We start from the raw sequence: 17,689 nt of genomic DNA, 5'->3' as shown, positions 1-17,689 counted from the left end.
CCTACAAGTGGTAGATCAGAAGGGAACAGAGACCATATACAGTAACAGTCACCTTACAGGCAATACAATGGCACTAAATTCATATCTCTCAATAGTTACCCTGAATGTGAATGGGCTAAATGCCCCTGTCAAAAGACACAGGGTATCAGAATGGATAAAAAAACAAAACCCATCTATATGTTGCCTCCAAGAAACACATTTTAAGCCCGAAGACACCTCCCGATTTAAAGTGAGGGGGTGGAAAAGAATTTACCATGCTAATGGACATCAGAAGAAAGCAGGAGTGGCAATCCTTATATCAGATCAATTAGATTTTAAGCCAAAGACTATAATAAGAGATGAGGAAGGACACTATATCATACTCAAAGGGTCTGTCCAACAAGAAGATTTAACAATTTTAAATATCTATGCCCCCAATGTGGGAGCAGCCAACTATATAAACCAATTAATAACAAAATCAAAGAAACACATCAACAATAATACAATAATAGTAGGGGACTTTAACACTCCCCTCACTGAAATGGACAGGTCATCCAAGCAAAAGATCAGCAAGGAAATAAAGGCCTTAAACGACACCCTGGACCAGATGGACATCACAGATATATTCAGAATATTTCATCCCAAAGCAACAGAATACACATTCTTCTCTAGTGCACATGGAACATTCTCCAGAATAGATCACATCCTCGGTCCTAAATCAGGACTCAACCGGTATCAAAAGATTGGGATCATTCCCTGCATATTTTCAGACCACAATGCTCTAAAGCTAGAACTCAACCACAAGAGGAAGTTTGGAAAGAACCCAAATACATGGAGACTAAACAGTATCCTTCTAAAGAATGAATGGGTCAACCGGGAAATTAAAGAAGAATTGAAAAAAATCATGGAAACAAATGATAATGAAAATACAACGGTTCAAAATCTGTGGGACACAACAAAGGCAGTCCTGAGAGGAAAATATATAGCGGTACAAGCCTTTCTCAAGAAACAAGAAAGGTCTCAGGTACACAACCTAACCCTACACCTAAAGGAGCTGGAGAAAGAACAAGAAAGAAACCCAAGCCCAGCAGGAGAAGAGAAATCATAAAGATCAGAGCAGAAATCAATGAAATAGAAACCAAAAAAACAATAGAACAAATCAACGAAACTAGGAGCTGGTTCTTTGAAAGAATTAATAAAATTGATAAACCCCTGGCCCGACTTATCAAAAAGAAAAGAGAAAGGACCCAAATAAATAAAATCATGAATGAAAGAGGAGAGATCACAACTAACACCAAAGAAATACAAACTATTATAAGAACATACTATGAGCAACTCTACGGCAAAAAATTTGACAATCTGGAAGAAATGGATGCATTCCTAGAAACATATAAACTACCACAACTGAGCCAGGAAGAAATTGAAAGCCTGAACAGACCCATAACCAGTAAGGAGATTGAAACAGTCATTAAAAATCTCCAAACAAACAAAAGCCCAGGGCCAGACAGCTTCCCGGGGGAATTCTACCAAACATTTAAAGAAGAACTAATTCCTATTCTCCTGAAACTGTTCCAAAAAATAGAAATGGAAGGAAAACTTCCAAACTCATTTTATGAGGCCAGCATCACCTTGATCCCAAAACCAGACAAGGATCCCACCAAAAAAGAGAGCTATAGACCGATATCCTTGATGAACACAGATGCGAAAATACTCAACAAAATACTAGCCAATAGGATTCAACAGTACATTAAAAAGATTATTCACCACGACCAAGTGGGATTTATTCCAGGGCTGCAAGGTTGGTTCAACATCCGCAAATCAGTCAATGTGATACAACACATCAATAAAAGAAAGAACAAGAACCATATGATACTCTCAATAGATGCTGAAAAAGCATTTGACAAAGTACAACATCCCTTCCTGATCAAAACTCTTCAAAGTGTAGGGATAGAGGGCACATACCTCAATATCATCAAAGCCATCTATGAAAAACCCACCGCAAATATCATTCTCAATGGAGAAAAACTGAAAGCTTTTCCGCTAAGGTCAGGAACACGGCAGGGATGTCCATTATCACCACTGCTATTCAACATCGTACTAGAGGTCCTAGCCTCAGCAATCAGACAACAAAAGGAAATTAAAGGCATCCAAATCGGCAAAGAAGAAGTCAAATTATCACTCTTCGCAGATGATATGATACTATATGTGGAAAACCCAAAAGACTCCACTCCAAAACTGCTAGAACTTATACAGGAATTCAGTAAAGTGTCAGGATATAAAATCAATGCACAGAAATGTTGCATTTCTCTACACCAACAGCAAGACAGAAGAAAGAGATATTAAGGAGTCAATCCCATTTACAATTGCATCCAAAACCATAAGATACCTAGGAATAAACCTAACCAAAGAGACACAGAATCTATACTCAGAAAACTATAAAGTACTCATGAAAGAAATTGAGGAAGACACAAAGAAATGGAAAAATGTTCCATGCTCCTGGATTGGAAGAATAAATATTGTGAAAATGTCTATGCTACCTAAAGCAATCTACACATTTAATGCAATTCCTATCAAAGTACCATCCATCTTTTTCAAAGAAATGGAACAAATAATGCTAAAATTTATATGGAACCAGAAAAGACCTCGAATAGCCAAAGGGATATTGAAAAAGAAAGCCAACGTTGGTGGCATCACAATTCCGGACTTCAAGCTCTATTACAAAGCTGTCATCATCAAGACAGCATGGTACTGGCACAAAAACAGACACATAGATCAATGGAACAGAATAGAGAGCCCAGAAATAGACCCTCAAATCTATGGTCAACTAATCTTCGACAAAGCAGGAAAGAATGTCCAATGGAAAAAAGACAGCCTTTTCAATAAATGGTGCTGGGAAAATTGGACAGCCACATGCAGAAAAATGAAATTGGACCATTCCCTTACACCACACACAAAAATAGACTCAAAATGGATGAAGGACCTCAATGTACGAAAGGAATCCATCAAAATCCTTGAGGAGAACACGGGCAGCAACCTCTTCGACCTCTGCCGCAGCAACATCTTCCTAGGAACAACGCAAAAGGCAAGGGAAGCAAGGGAAAAAATGAACTACTGGGATTTCATCAAGATCAAAAGCTTTTGCACAGCAAAGGAAACAGTTAACAAAATCAAAAGACAACTGACAGAATGGGAGAAGATATTTGCAAACGACATATCAGATAAAGGACTAGTGTCCAGAATCTATAAAGAACTTAGCAAACTCAACACCCAAAGAACAAATAATCCAATCAAGAAATGGGCAGAGGACATGAACAGACATTTCTGCAAAGAAGACATCCAGATGGCGAACAGACACATGAAAAAGTGCTCCATATCACTCGGCATCAGGGAAATACAAATCAAAACCACAATGAGATATCACCTCACACCAGTCAGAATGGCTAAAATCAACAAGTCAGGAAATGACAGATGCTGGCGAGGATGCAGAGAAAGGGGAACCCTCCTACACTGTTGGTGGGAATGCAAGTTGGTGCAGCCACTCTGGAAAACAGCATGGAGGTTCCTCAAAATGTTGAAAATAGAACTGCCCTATGACCCAGCAATTGCACTATTGGGTATTTACCCTAAAGATACAAATGTAGTGATCCAAAGGGGCACATGCACCCGAATGTTTATAGCAGCAATGTCCACAATAGCCAAACTATGAAAAGAACCTAGATGTCCATCAACAGATGAATGGATCAAGAAGATGTGGTATATATACACAATGGAATACTATGCAGCCATCAAAAGAAATGAAATCTTGCCATTTGCAACAACGTGGATGGAACTAGAGCGTATCATGCTTAGCGAAATAAGTCAAGCAGAGAAAGACAACTATCATATGATCTCCCTGATATGAGGAAGTGGTGATACAACATGGAGGCTTAAGTGGGTAGAAGAAGAATAAATGAACAAGATGGGATTGGGAGGGAGACAAACCATAAGTGACTCTTAATCTCACAAAACAAACTGAGGGTTGCCGGGGGGAGGGGGTTTGGGAGAAGGGGGTGGGATTATGGACATTGGGGAGGGTATGTGATTTGGTGAGTGCTGTGAAGTGTGTAAACCTGGTGATTCACAGACCTGTACCCCTGGGGATAAAAATATATGTTTATCAAAAATTAAAAATTTAAAAAAAAAATAAAATAAAATAAAGTTTTCTGAGAAATAAAGTAAAAAAAAAAAAAAAGCTTAGATTTGAACTTTTAATATAAATATAAAAATATGAAACAATTTATTTGATATATTTACCATGTGTCACCTTTCATTTGCAAATTATTCACTATTATCATCCTAAGTCAATTCCATGTCTTGGGAGAACAGAAAATATAGTGACATATGGCTCCTACAAACTTGCAAATAGCTTACAATATTAACATATTAAGTTAGATCATCATCATCACTACTATTATCATTCATTACTGAATTAATATGTTCTAGTCACTACATGTTTTACATGCTATATCTTATTTATTTCTCACAAAATCCTGGGAGGTACAAAATAGTATTATCTCTATTTTGCAGATGAGCAAGCAGAGGCTTAGCAAGATCAAATAAATTGTTAATGGTGGTACAGAGACAGAGTCAGGGTTCAGTCTTGGTTGCCTGACTCCAAAGACCATAAGCTATACTTATGCTGTCTCTTGATATGATTTCTAAGATTCTATTAATCAGAAAACATAACTAAGATAAGATGGAGCACTTGACTAATTAGGGGGAAGAAAGGATTCTATCTCTCTTACTGGGAGCTTTGTGTAAAGGTATAATTTTAGAGTATGCCATATTGGACTACCTAGTAATTATCTAACTCAGTGAACAGAACTATTGTAGGAATATTTTGTAAACAAACCCTTTAGCAAAAATAGAAGTTTCCTAAGTAAGCCCACATCTGCCTGACCGAAAGCAAGTTTTCACAATCATTTCCATTGGTCTTGGCTTTCAAATCCATTGTGTGTCTTCTCATCACATAACAGGAATATGTGTAATATGCATACAAGTTCCTGGTTGAACTTTTGCAAAAATACTTTTGCAAACAGTTTTGGGGAAAAATGGTAACTCATGTATTTTTCAGAATGTTTCATGCAAAAAATGTTTCCAGTTAAAATCAGCACCTCTCCAATAGATACTGTCATCTAAACTCCTATTTTATATATTCATGAGTCTTAGAGCATATTGGTTTCTAGATTTATTTTCTTTCATAGAATTACCACTGCATTCAATATTTAAGTGAAATATAGTTTATTTGCAGCCCTAGAACCTAATTGTATACCAAACTCTCATATTCCACTTTATAGCTCTGAATCACTGACCTTCTCTTCAAGAACAGTAAGCCACATCACCACATACACAAAGGACACCAAATGTTTGTAGGAAAAAGTGAAAAAACTTGAAGGATTTTTCAACATCTACTAACAGCCTATATGTTACACAAAGCTTTGCATCCAAAATAAATGCTGATCTTTGAGAATAACAGCCTAGTATTCATCAGAAATGGAGCCCTGGCAAAGCTACCAACCAGCAAACCTCACATAGAATACCAACATTCAAGAAGGAGAATAAACACACCTTATTTTTTCTGATTCTATATTCTTCTTAACAGGTGTGAAAAACTAGTGAATTATATATCCAAACTATTTTCCAAGAATGTAACTCATAAAGAACTAATTCCCATATAGCTGATATTTGTGAGCATTGATTCAGTCAACTTGAAGGGTAATTTAAACTTCTGGTTTCCTTAAATTGAAGAGATGGTGATATCAACTTGCTGCTTTCCCTAAATTGAAGAGATGGTGATATCAACTTGCTGCTTTCCCAATCAGAATCATTATAGTCCAAGCACAAGTGACTTGTGCACTGGTAGATGACTTAGTTGCCAACTTAGTGTCCTTTGGAAAACATTAAAAAGAAAAGATTAGCCAATTTGTTTTCTTCATCTTCCTTGGTCCTGATATTCCACTATTACCAATTATTTTTAAAAATAAAAATGCCTTCTTCATTCTGTCTTCTTTAAAAATGCAAATATTGGGGAGCCTGGGTGGCTCAGTGGGTTAAGCCGCCGCCTTCGGCTCGGGTCGTGATCTCAGGGTCCTGGGATCAAGTCCCGCATCAGGCTCTCTGCTCAGCGGGGAGCCTGCTTCCCTCTCTCTCTCTCTGCCTGCCTCTCCATCTACTTGTGATTTCTCTCTGTCAAATAAATAAATAAAATCTTTAAAAAAAAATAAAAATAAAAATGCAAATATTCTCTAAAGCACAGAAATGTACTTCCTGTAACACTTCCTTGAGGATCACTGGATTTCTCTTTGCCTAATGAGAGAAATTCAGGCTCCATATGAAGCAATGAGTTTCTAGAAAGGACCCTAAGATGGAAACAGTGGTAGAAGGAGGCAAGATGAGGCGCTGGATTCAATAATTTTACAGACTCTGTCTATAATTTTCACAAAAGCTCTGGAAGGTGCATTTTATTTGCATTTGACAGAAAAGTAAATAATATTTGTGAGGTTCCAAACCAAAATCTATCTTCCTTCAAAACTCATGTTCTTGGGGCTCCTGGGTGGCTCAGTGGGTTAAAGCCTCTACCTTCAGCTCAGGTCATGATCCCAGGGTCCTAGGATTGAGCCCCACATTGGGCTCTCAGCTCAGTGGGGAGCCTGCTTCCCTTCCTCTCTCTCTCTGCCTGCCTCTCTGCCTCCTTGTGATCTCTGTCTGTCAAATAAATAAATAAAATCTTTAAAAACAACAACAACAAAAACCCATGTTCTTTCCCCCTCCATGGTAAGCTACTATTAGAAGGAGATCAGTATAAAGAGAGGGATTGGAATGGAGACCTAGGTAATCAACAATGTCATTTCTTATAAAATAAGATTTTTTTGATTTTTTTAAAGGTCACACAGGCAATTAACTGAGTACCTGACTGCTCATAAAGTTCTTGAGAGCTCCATAGAAATAGAAAAGAACATAGCATTTTGATTCAGAGGGGGAAAAAGGATAAAATTCAGACTGCCAGTATGTAACTTAGTTTATTAATCTCTCTGAGTCTCAGTTTCCCTTAGGATAATCTTATAAAAGCATTATTTTTTATGTAATATAACTTTACTATATTTGAAAACCTCTCAAGACCCACTCAAAATTTGTAATTCCAAAATCTTTGTCACACCAAAGAGCCAAGTACAGCCAATATCAAACCAATTTGAAGAAATATCTAAATAACTGACAAATTTTTTCAAAACTTTCTGGCACAAGAGTTAGGTAACTTGTGCAAGGCTGCATTTAGTTTTTAATTGCATAATATGTATTAACTATTGATATATTTTTCACTATAACATATATTACAGAATATGAATATATAAACTTTGTGCAGATTTATATACAGGACTAGATTTCAAACTCTACTGGAGAAAAAAAAAAACATAGGATAAGAAAATCCAGTATATCACATACCTGTATAATTTGGAATACCCTTTTGTACTTACCTTTGCTTGTGTGTTTGACATTTTTTTGTAATTTACACTATTTTGAAACAGTAAAAGACACTATGAAAATGACTTAGATAGATTTGAAAAGTTTGCAGCTTGCTGATCCTCAAAGCAATAGTCTTATGTTGATGTAAAAAGCAGCCTAAAATAAATTATAACAATCTAGCATTTGTTTTAGCTATCTTTCCCAGATTTAAAAAGTAATCAGAAGTTTCTGCCATGCAATCATCTAAAGGATGCAAATCTTCCCTTAAAGTAGAAATAAGGAGACAATCAGGCTAACAATAATATTGTGAGAGAGTAGTTAATCCCCACAGACCTATTATGTCATTTGCATTGACTCTCTGAAAGCAAGTAACATGCTCAGCTGGGGAGCTCAAAGCAGGGGCAGTAATGGACTTGTGCTCACTGGCTAATGGGTCTTAGAACCAGATAAAAGGAATAGAGAAGAGCAGATTGGAGGTTCACTATGTCTAAGACCCATGACATTCCATGTTTAGTGGTATGAACTTGTCAATTAAATAGTAAAAGACTGATGACTCAGTAATGCTTATTTATTAAATATGCTTTACTTAGAAACATATCACATTGAGTTTTAGTTGAGACTGTATATTATTGATTCATGAGGCAATGGCCTCCAGATTATTTATATAAGATGTGTTTTTGAATGTCATACATGGTCACCCACACACAGCTCACTGCCACCAGTGACCAGCCACAGCCCTTCCCAATAGCTCCCATGTTCTCCTCTCATCTTTTGAAATGTCTGTCAATGAGAATGAAGTCCACTATACCTGAAAGGAACACCAAAATCTTCATCAAAATGAAGTTAATCAGTTTTTAAACATTTGCTCTCTCTTTAAACTTCCCTCTCTTAACTGGTAGAATTGTTATTATTCTATTTCACCGGTTCTGTCATTTCCTGAATAAATTTATCCAGATATCTGGACATTTTTTTCTATCACCCACACTCACTCACTAACCAAACTTCACTTTGTCCATCTTACATCAGGATGCAGGGTCACTTCAATTAAGAGTTCATTAGAACTAGAAATAGATTTTTTTTCTTCCCAGTAAGGAAATTGTTTTCTTAAGAATGAGGTCATCATTGGTATTTAAGGAATAGAGTTATTTTTCCAGGGAATTTTAAATGATAATATTTTTTTTTTAAATCATAACATTTAAAACCACATTTAGTCTGAAATTTCTCATTCTATCATCTTCTAATCTGGGTTAATCATGACAGTAAAAAGTATTTCTTCCATCAACATGTGGAGACCATTCCTTCAGAATGAGCCTGACCTAGATTTCAGGTGGTAATGTAACTAATTAACATACTGGAAAAGAAAGTCAAATATACCATCATTAAACTACTGTGTGTCATCATCAGTCTGTCTTAGTAACATAGCTAGGTCTGAATGTGACTTCTCAAAATGTTTGAATATTTGAAATAATAATTTTAAGAATAAATATTGAATATTGACGATAATAACCAGAAACCCAAGAAAAAGCAAATACAGATTACGAATAACTCTCTTTTAAAAGGCACAATAGGGACGCCTGGGTGGCTCAGTTGGTTAAGCAGCTGCCTTCGGCTCAGGTCATGATCCCAGCGTCCTGGGATCGAGTCCCACATTGGGCTCCTTGCTCAGCAGGGAGCCTGCTTCTCCCGCTGCCTCTGCCTGCCATTCTGTCTGCCTGTGCTCGCTCTCTCCCCCTCTCTCTCTCTGATATATAAATAAAATCTTTAAAAAAAATAAAAAAATAAAAGGCACAATAATAGGAGTCATCAAATGTGGAATGACAAATTCATTTAAAGTTAAAATACTCAAAAACTCCAAAAATAAGATGGTGACACAACCCCACATCTAACAATCAAAAATAATGACAGAATCATTTCAAATAAAGGTGTAGCAGCAAAATTTACACACATGCCAAAAAGGCACCCGTACTAAATACAATGTATTTTAACTATATTTAATTTAAAATAAATATTGTGCTTGGGGCCACATGAAATGCTGGAAAAATTTTGTTACCACATTGTACTGACATTATTTAAGTCCTTTGAGACTGAGAAATATTTATTTATATGTGCGCCATCAGAAGTAGTATGGTGCCTGCCTCACAGAACAATGCAAATCACCTGCCCTAGTGTCAACCATCCAAGCTCAGATTCCTAGGTCTCACTCCTTGTACTCCAAAACAGAAACCTTTCGGGTGGATCATTGAAATCTACACTTTTAATAAGCTCTCCAGATGTTTCTTATGCACACTGAAGCTTGATAGCTACAAAGATAAAGGCCTCCTCAATAAATGTTTGGTGACTTTAGAACACCAATGTGTAGAATGTACAAGAAGTACATTCATCTTTGGAAAAACAAATTATCTTTGGAAAAACATTAGCTGGGCTCTAAGCCCAATATCTTTCCTCAGAGAGAATGATAATACTAAGCCATCATATTTTTCATTCTTGTTTTCATTAATATCAAAAATTCAAACTGTACCTGCTCCACCTCCCAAATCCTGTCACTCAGGAATTTCCTTTGTATAATCAGAAAATTCTTTTTAGTACTTAGTACTTAGTCTCTTTTCCTTTTTCCATTCTCCATGCTAGCCTTAACTGGTCTGAAGATACCCATTTCTCTGCAACCCTTTCAAGTGATGGCTCAAGCCAAGTACCTCAAGTACAGAGGGAATGTTGGTATTATTGACTGAATATGTCCCCAAAGTTCTTATGTCAAAGCCCAATGTGATGGTATTTGGAGGTAAATTTGGGAGATAATTAGGTCACGACAATGGAGTCATTATGAATGGGGTAAGGTCCTTACAAAAGAGACATAAGAAAGCTTTCATCCTCTCTATCCGCCATGTTAAGATAAAGCAAGAAGGTCCTCAACAGGAACTGAATCAGTCAGTACCTTGATCTTGGACTTCTCAGCCTTCAAAACTGTGAGGAAAAAATATTTGTTCTTTAAGCCACTCAGTCTAAGACAGTTGGTATCCTACAAGTCCTCCACTGCCATTTGCAGACCAATAAAGAGACTGAAGCTATTACCCAGGTGAGAGATGATGGCAATTTACACTGGAATTTGCAGCACTGGGGTTAGTGAAAAGTGCTTAGGTTTGAGATATTGGTGTTCCAGAAGACTCAGTGCTGACTTCTCTTTGAACTCTGTACCTTCTCTTCAGGCAGGCTCACCCATTTCCATTACCTCAATCACCATCTGCACATGGACCATTTATATTTACATTTCCTACCATCATTTGCCCTTTGAAATTTAAACTGTTATAACCAATGGACTATTTGGCATCTCCATTCCATTTTCTCAAAATCATCATTTCAAAGACTTCATATTTTCTTCCCCCAAATTTAATCTTTTCTAGTGTTTCCCATCCTAGAAATGGTCTAGTGTTTCCTTATATTCCCTTATCCTCCCATATATAATCTATTAGCAAGTCCGGTCTACTTCCTAAATATAAGATCAATAGACTTTTCTGCATCTGTATCAACAATCCCCTGGTCCAATTCACCATTTTCTCTTGCAATAGTTTCACAGCCAGTTTCCTTATAAATTACTTTTATCCTTCCCCTAGTTTCTTTTTCACAGTATAAGAAGAGTGATCTTAACAAATGCCCATGTCTTTTCACTGCTTTTATAGTGAGAACTAAAATCTTGGATGTGGTTACAAGATCCTACACTACCTCTCTAGTCATATTTCCTATCAGCACTACCCTTAGACCCAGAAGAGGGACCTCTGCTGAGCCCCTCATTTTAGACATTTTCCCATATCATAAACACACACACACACACACACACACACACGTATGCATATTAAGAAACATATGGCAACTTCCGTCACTAGAATAGGAACCTAACTCTGACACAGTGCAATTCATTTCCTTAAAAATCTACTTCATGACTGACACTCATGATTGATACTCAAATGTGGAACATTTCTCCACACCTCTTCCACTATGTCCTCAAAACGAAAGGCAATGGTCTGTAAATGCCATGAAGAATGATTAACAGCTTACACCTTCGCTAAGCTAATAGCAGGAGAAGAACATTGCTTAGGAATGCAGAGAGGATTTCAGCAACACAAACTCTTAGATAAGAGCGAAGTAAATCAAATTAATTTGTCAAACCTTCTTCTCTGATAGCATGAATGTAATAGATTGATCTTTTTACAATATTTGACTGCGTCATAAAGATTTCTCCGACAGACTGTAACATGAGGGCAGGAGCTGTGTTGATTAAATAAAGGAATACATTAAGAATAAGACAGAAGTGGTGGAGGACCTTGGGCAAGTCACTTGAACCTAACTCAGTTTATTATCTGAAATGAAGATAAAGACACCTTCCTTAACAGGGTGTTTATGACTATGACAACATAATACTATGAAGAACACATAAACCCTGCACATGACAATTCAATGAATTATAAAGAATGATGTAGCTCTTTACATGGTTATGATTTCCAAGATCCCACCACATTGATTCATGCTATGCTTATTTTTCCAAATTTTCAGAAAAAATTACCTGTAAACTAAATTGTAGTGTGCAATTACACTGGAAAACTAAACACAAACCTCTTTTGTTTCTACCGCCAGATTTTTTTTTTTTTCCAAAAGACAAGAAATACAATGAGCTAGTGCAGCTGAATTTTAATAACAGAGGCGGCATTTTATTGAGTGACTCTATTGTGCTGACACTAATATTGATCTTATATGATACTGCCTCCTTTGACCCTTCATTTGTAACTTAAAACTCTTTCATTTTCTTCTATTTAGTTCAAGATGGCATTTGAAGAGTGTATCAGAAAACCACATTTGAAATTATGTTCTACATTGGAAGGCATTTCTTTTTAACTACTGTTACTTTTACTATACTAATCTTCTAACATCATTCCAACTACATTTGTCTGAACATAGATGCCCTTTCCAAAATTCAGACTCTAAGTACCTTGATCCCCTTTCTCCTGCAATAACTTCATCCTTCACACTGTCTCAACCACTCATTCTCATGGTCATAGCCTAGAATTTATCACTACCAAAGTTTACAGACCTACCAAATCTCAATTTCTAGTCATTCCTCTCCTTCTTCCTCAAACCTCCAACATTATGCTGCCTGTCTGCACATGTGTTGACAGCATTACATCCCTTTTTCTCTGAAAAAAAATAGAAGTACTCCCTTATTCTCTCATCAACAGAGCAGCTAGATTGATCTTGTTAGAGCATAAATCAGATAATGTCATTCCTCTCATGAGAAACTACTTTCATGTCTTCTCATCATGGTCAGCACAAAAGCCACACCTTATAAGGCCTAAGAGTAAAGTTTTAAAAAGGTACTATTTTTAACTGGACTAGGACAACGGGCATGAACTGGGAATCCTCTAAGAAAACTGAGAAGTGTATTTCATCTCCGTGAATCTGGCATCCACTAACTTTCTGACCTTATCCTCTACTGGTTTCCCTCTTGCTCACTCTGCTATAGCTACATGGTGCTCCTTACGGTTCTTTGAATACACTAGGCACACTTCAGTGTACAGTGTTTTCATCACTCTTCTCTTTGTCTTAAACATTCTCCAAGATTCCTCTCTGTTTGCTCCTTCACCTCCTCTAAATCTAGACCTTCTACTGGGCCACTATCTAAAACTACCACATACCTTCTTTTTCCTACTTTCTTCTTCTCTGTAGCCATTATCAGCATCTACTATACAAAACATTTAAGTTATTTATTTTGTCATTGTATGTGTTCCAATACAAGTATGTAAGCTCCCTTTGGACAGGGATTTCAGAGAGGGGCTTTTTTTTTTTTTTTAATTCCAGAATGGAATAATATAGAAGACTAGAAGAACTTCAATCAATATTTACCTTTGAGGGACACCTGGGTGGCTCAGTTGGTTAAGCAGCTGCCTTCGGCTCAGGTCATGATCCCAGCGCCCTGGGATGGAGTCCCATATCGGGCTCCTTGCTCGGCAGGGAGCCTGCTTCTCCCTCTGCCTCTGCCTGCCGCTCTGTCTGCCTGTGCTCACTCGCTCTCTCTCCCTCTATCTCTGACAAATAAATACATAAAATCTTAAAAAAAAAATTTACCTTTGAGTTCAACTGAAAATGGTGGAAGTTCTTACTCAGCTCAGGCAGTCTAACTCATTAACGTGGTCCATTCTCATAAGAATCAACTTTCAGAATCTGAAATATAGACTGAATACACAAATAGAAAAATCACATAAAACGTGAGGCTGTCCACATTTCAGCTGGTTAAGCGTGGGATTTTGATTTTGGCTCAGGTCATGATCTCAGGATCGTGAAATCCAACCTCTCCTATGGTTTCATGCTCAGCTGGGAGTCTGCTTAAGAATCTCTCCCTTTGCCTCTGAACAGGCCCTTGCCCATTCACAAGCTTGCATGCATGTGTGCACACTTTCTCTCTCTATCTCTCTTGCTCTAAAATAAATAAATCTTTAAAAGTAAATAAATAAAATAAAAATACTCTCAGTAATTTATTGAACAATGAGTTTTTTAAATGACATAAAATATCTGTATCTACCAATTTTACATAATGACATGTTTATATATCCAACAATTATAAAATGCATATTTTCTTTCAAGTGCACATGGAATGCTCACCAAATAGAAACTGTTGGGCTACAACATAACTCTTAATAAATTAAAAGACTGAAATTTTACCAAACATGTTCTCTGATAACACAGAATTTAATAAATAAAACTATCTGGAATATTACCCATTTTGAATTTAAACTACTAATTTTTAAGTAGCCCATAGATGAAAAAAGAAATTGCAATGAAAATAAGAAATACTTTTAATTGAGTGAAATTAAAAAATCATGTCCACTAATAGAAAAGATAAACAAATTATAGTATATTCACAGAATGGAATACATTTCAGCAATAAAACATAAGTAATTACTGATCAGAAAATATGACTAAAACTTATAGATATTGTGCTGTGCTAAAGAAGTTGAATATAAAAGAGCATATATATATATGAAATTCTAGAGCAGGTAAAGTTAATCTTTGGTGAATAAAATTGGAGGGAAAAAGTTGCATAAGAGGGAAGGATATTGACACAAAAGGGGCTTGAGGGAAATTTCTGAGTGACAGAAATATTCTATATTTTGGTGGGGGTATTTGTTTCACTTTAGTGTGTGCATTTGCCTAAATTTATTTATTGTATGGTGTACTCAAGATCTGTGCCTTTTATGTAAGAAAGAAGATACAACTCTTTATATCTTTTATGTAAGAGAGAAGCAAAAGCTCTCTTTCATATAAGATTTAGATCTTTTATGTATTTATATATTTTATTGTACATAATTTTACCTCCAAAAAGATCTGTAAACAAATATTGAACCCTAATTAGGAGATTAATATTTCATAGTAGTGTGGTATAGGAATTTTGGAACTATTTTCTAGATATTCTAGGCTAAAGGGTGTATTAGTTGGGGTTATCCAGAGAAACAGAACCAATTATGTGTGTGTGTGTGTGTGTGTGTGTGTGTGTAGAAAGAGAGATAGAGAGAGATTTTTAAGGAATTGACTCATAATTATGGGACTGGCAAGTCTGAAACCTGCAGGACAGGCTGACAGCCTGGCAGCCTGGGAAGCTGGCAGGTTGGAGAACCAGCGAAGATTGGATGTTGCAGTATGGAGTCTGAAGGCATTCTGGAGGCAGAATTCCCTCTTCCTTGGGGACCTCAAACTTTTCTCTCAAGGCCTTCAATTATTTGGATGAAACCCACATACATTATGCAGGATATCTGCTTCACTCAAAGTCTACTAATTTAAATGTTAATCACATCTGAAAAATAACTTCATCTAGACTGGTGTTGGACCAGTCATATGGGTACCATAGCCTAGTCAACTTGACACATAAAATTAACTACCACAAAGGAGTTACAACTATGAAAATTGTGGAATTTAAAATGTGATACTGGATTGATATTAGAGGTATCACTATGAACACATGGTTTTTAATAAATAGATATAGACATGGACATAGATCTTATATGATAAATTTAATCAAATATACAGGAATTTATAATATATAATTTATATTTATATACATGCAAATATAAATATAAATTATAATTAAGCAATGAGGTAAATGCAAACAATGGTGAACATGAATTAAAGAATATCCAGAGTTCCTTCTATTGTTCTATTAACTTTTTCCTAAGTTTGCATTTCAAACTATAAAATAAATCAAATTTAAAATTACCAGAAAACTGGGTTGTCTAGTTCAGTTGATGGAGCATGTGACTCTTGATCTTGGGGTAAGGAAGGAGCTCACATCCCACTTCGGGCATAGAGCTTATTTTTTAAAAAATTTAAAAATAGAATATTTTTATATGTGCATGACTTCTCTCATGCACAGAACAATGCCTACCACATAATAGGTGTTCAGTTTATTAGACTTATTAAAGGATGGATGAATAAACTTATTTTCTTATGAGTATAATAGATCTTTGTAAGTTTGAAAAAAAACTGAAACAATTAAGTTTTTATTAAAAATTGGAAATCCAGTCTTTATAATTCATACCACATTTTTCAGTCCCTAGATAATCATAATACACATCATGCAAATATTTTTATGTGATTGGGTAAAACTGAACACAAAGATAAACAATTCAAGCTATCCCCAAAATCATTAAGAGCTTTCACCCCAGGGAATTTAACCTTGAGTCACAAGGCTAAACAGGCAGTTGCTCTCTACTTCAACTTAAACATGATAAATCAGCTCTTACCTCTCTAACTCTCACAGGGCTCACGAGTTTGTGTTAAACATTTAACATCCTCTCAAAAAAGGTATAAGGATGCCTTGCAGAATAACTTAGCATAACATATTCTCTATTTCCTCTATGATGTTTCCTTCATTTTTACCATCTGATACAACATGTAACTAACTCGGTGAAAAATCCAGTTCATAATCACACCATCCAAACCACTTGGGCCAGGGTACATGTTTGATTTCATTAGGGCTTGAGTATACAAATATCTCAGCATTTAAATAACAAAAACATAATAGCTTTATTACTATTTTGTGGACTATTTCACAAACACTAGGGCAGATTTATTAAAAGCAGCTTATTTGTATTTTTAAAGAGTAGTAACAGACAGCGCCTGGGTGGCTCAGTGGGTTAAATAAAGCCTCTGCCTTCGGCTCAGGTCATGGTCCCGGGGTCTTGGGATAGAGCCCTGCATTGGGTTCTCTGCTCAGTGGGGAGCCTGCTTCCCCCTCTCTCTCTGCCTGCCTCTCTGCCTACTTGTGATCTCTGTCTGCCAAATAAATAAATAAAATCTTTAAAAAAAAAGTGTAGTAACAGAAAAGCAAAATTATTATTTAGTGAGAAAAGCATTCTACCAATATTCTAAAGGTACCAAAATTTTTATAATCTGCTTGACTATTTCTATCAAATCAATGCAGTTCTTATTGTAATGCATAGTTGAAAGCTTAACACATTTCAAAACCTTGACTCTGTTTAAGAGAGGAAACTAAGTGAGAGATGTAGGCAATATTTATTGATTGCCTCCTATGTGCTAGACACTGCATTCAGTATGAATATGCAGATATGAAAGACCTGTTCCCTATTCTCAGTGAAAAAGCACAAAATACAGTAAGGAACACTGGAATGTACCTAACCCAACCTGAGAGCAGATGTGTCTCAATAATTTAGTGAAGGTGTCCAGTTAAAGCTAATTATGTCTAGCTGAGTTTTGAACACTCGGTAAGATCTATGCAGGTGAAAAAAGTAGGGGAAGGTATTTCTGGGAAAGGGAACAGCAAATGTGAAGGCAAAGAGGTAGGGTAAAATATGGATGTTTGGGAAACTTCAGAGTTTGATAAACTTGAGGCAAAAATTCACCAAGAAAATGTGATGAAAATGAGACTGAAAAGTTTATTAGGGACCTGATTATAAGGAGCTGAGGATGCCATGACAAGATGGCAAGGATTTGATATTCTATCTAAGCAACTATGGAAAATCAGTCAGGAAATTTTAACTGAGAGGTTGACATGATCCAATTTATAACAGAACACTTGTTCTGGTGGGTAATATTAAATGCATTCAGAATAAATTCAGTGCAAGACATTCTGAAAGCCTGAACTAAGTTGATGATTAAGAACAATATAGAAGTACACTTTTCCTCCTCTCTCCACACTTTCCACGAATACCCC

This window comes from Mustela nigripes, chromosome 15 (assembly GCF_022355385.1).
Source record: "Mustela nigripes isolate SB6536 chromosome 15, MUSNIG.SB6536, whole genome shotgun sequence".
Lineage (NCBI taxonomy): Eukaryota > Metazoa > Chordata > Mammalia > Carnivora > Mustelidae > Mustela > Mustela nigripes.
The sequence above is the reverse complement of the archived record's forward strand: the minus strand, read 5'-3'. Positions refer to the sequence as shown.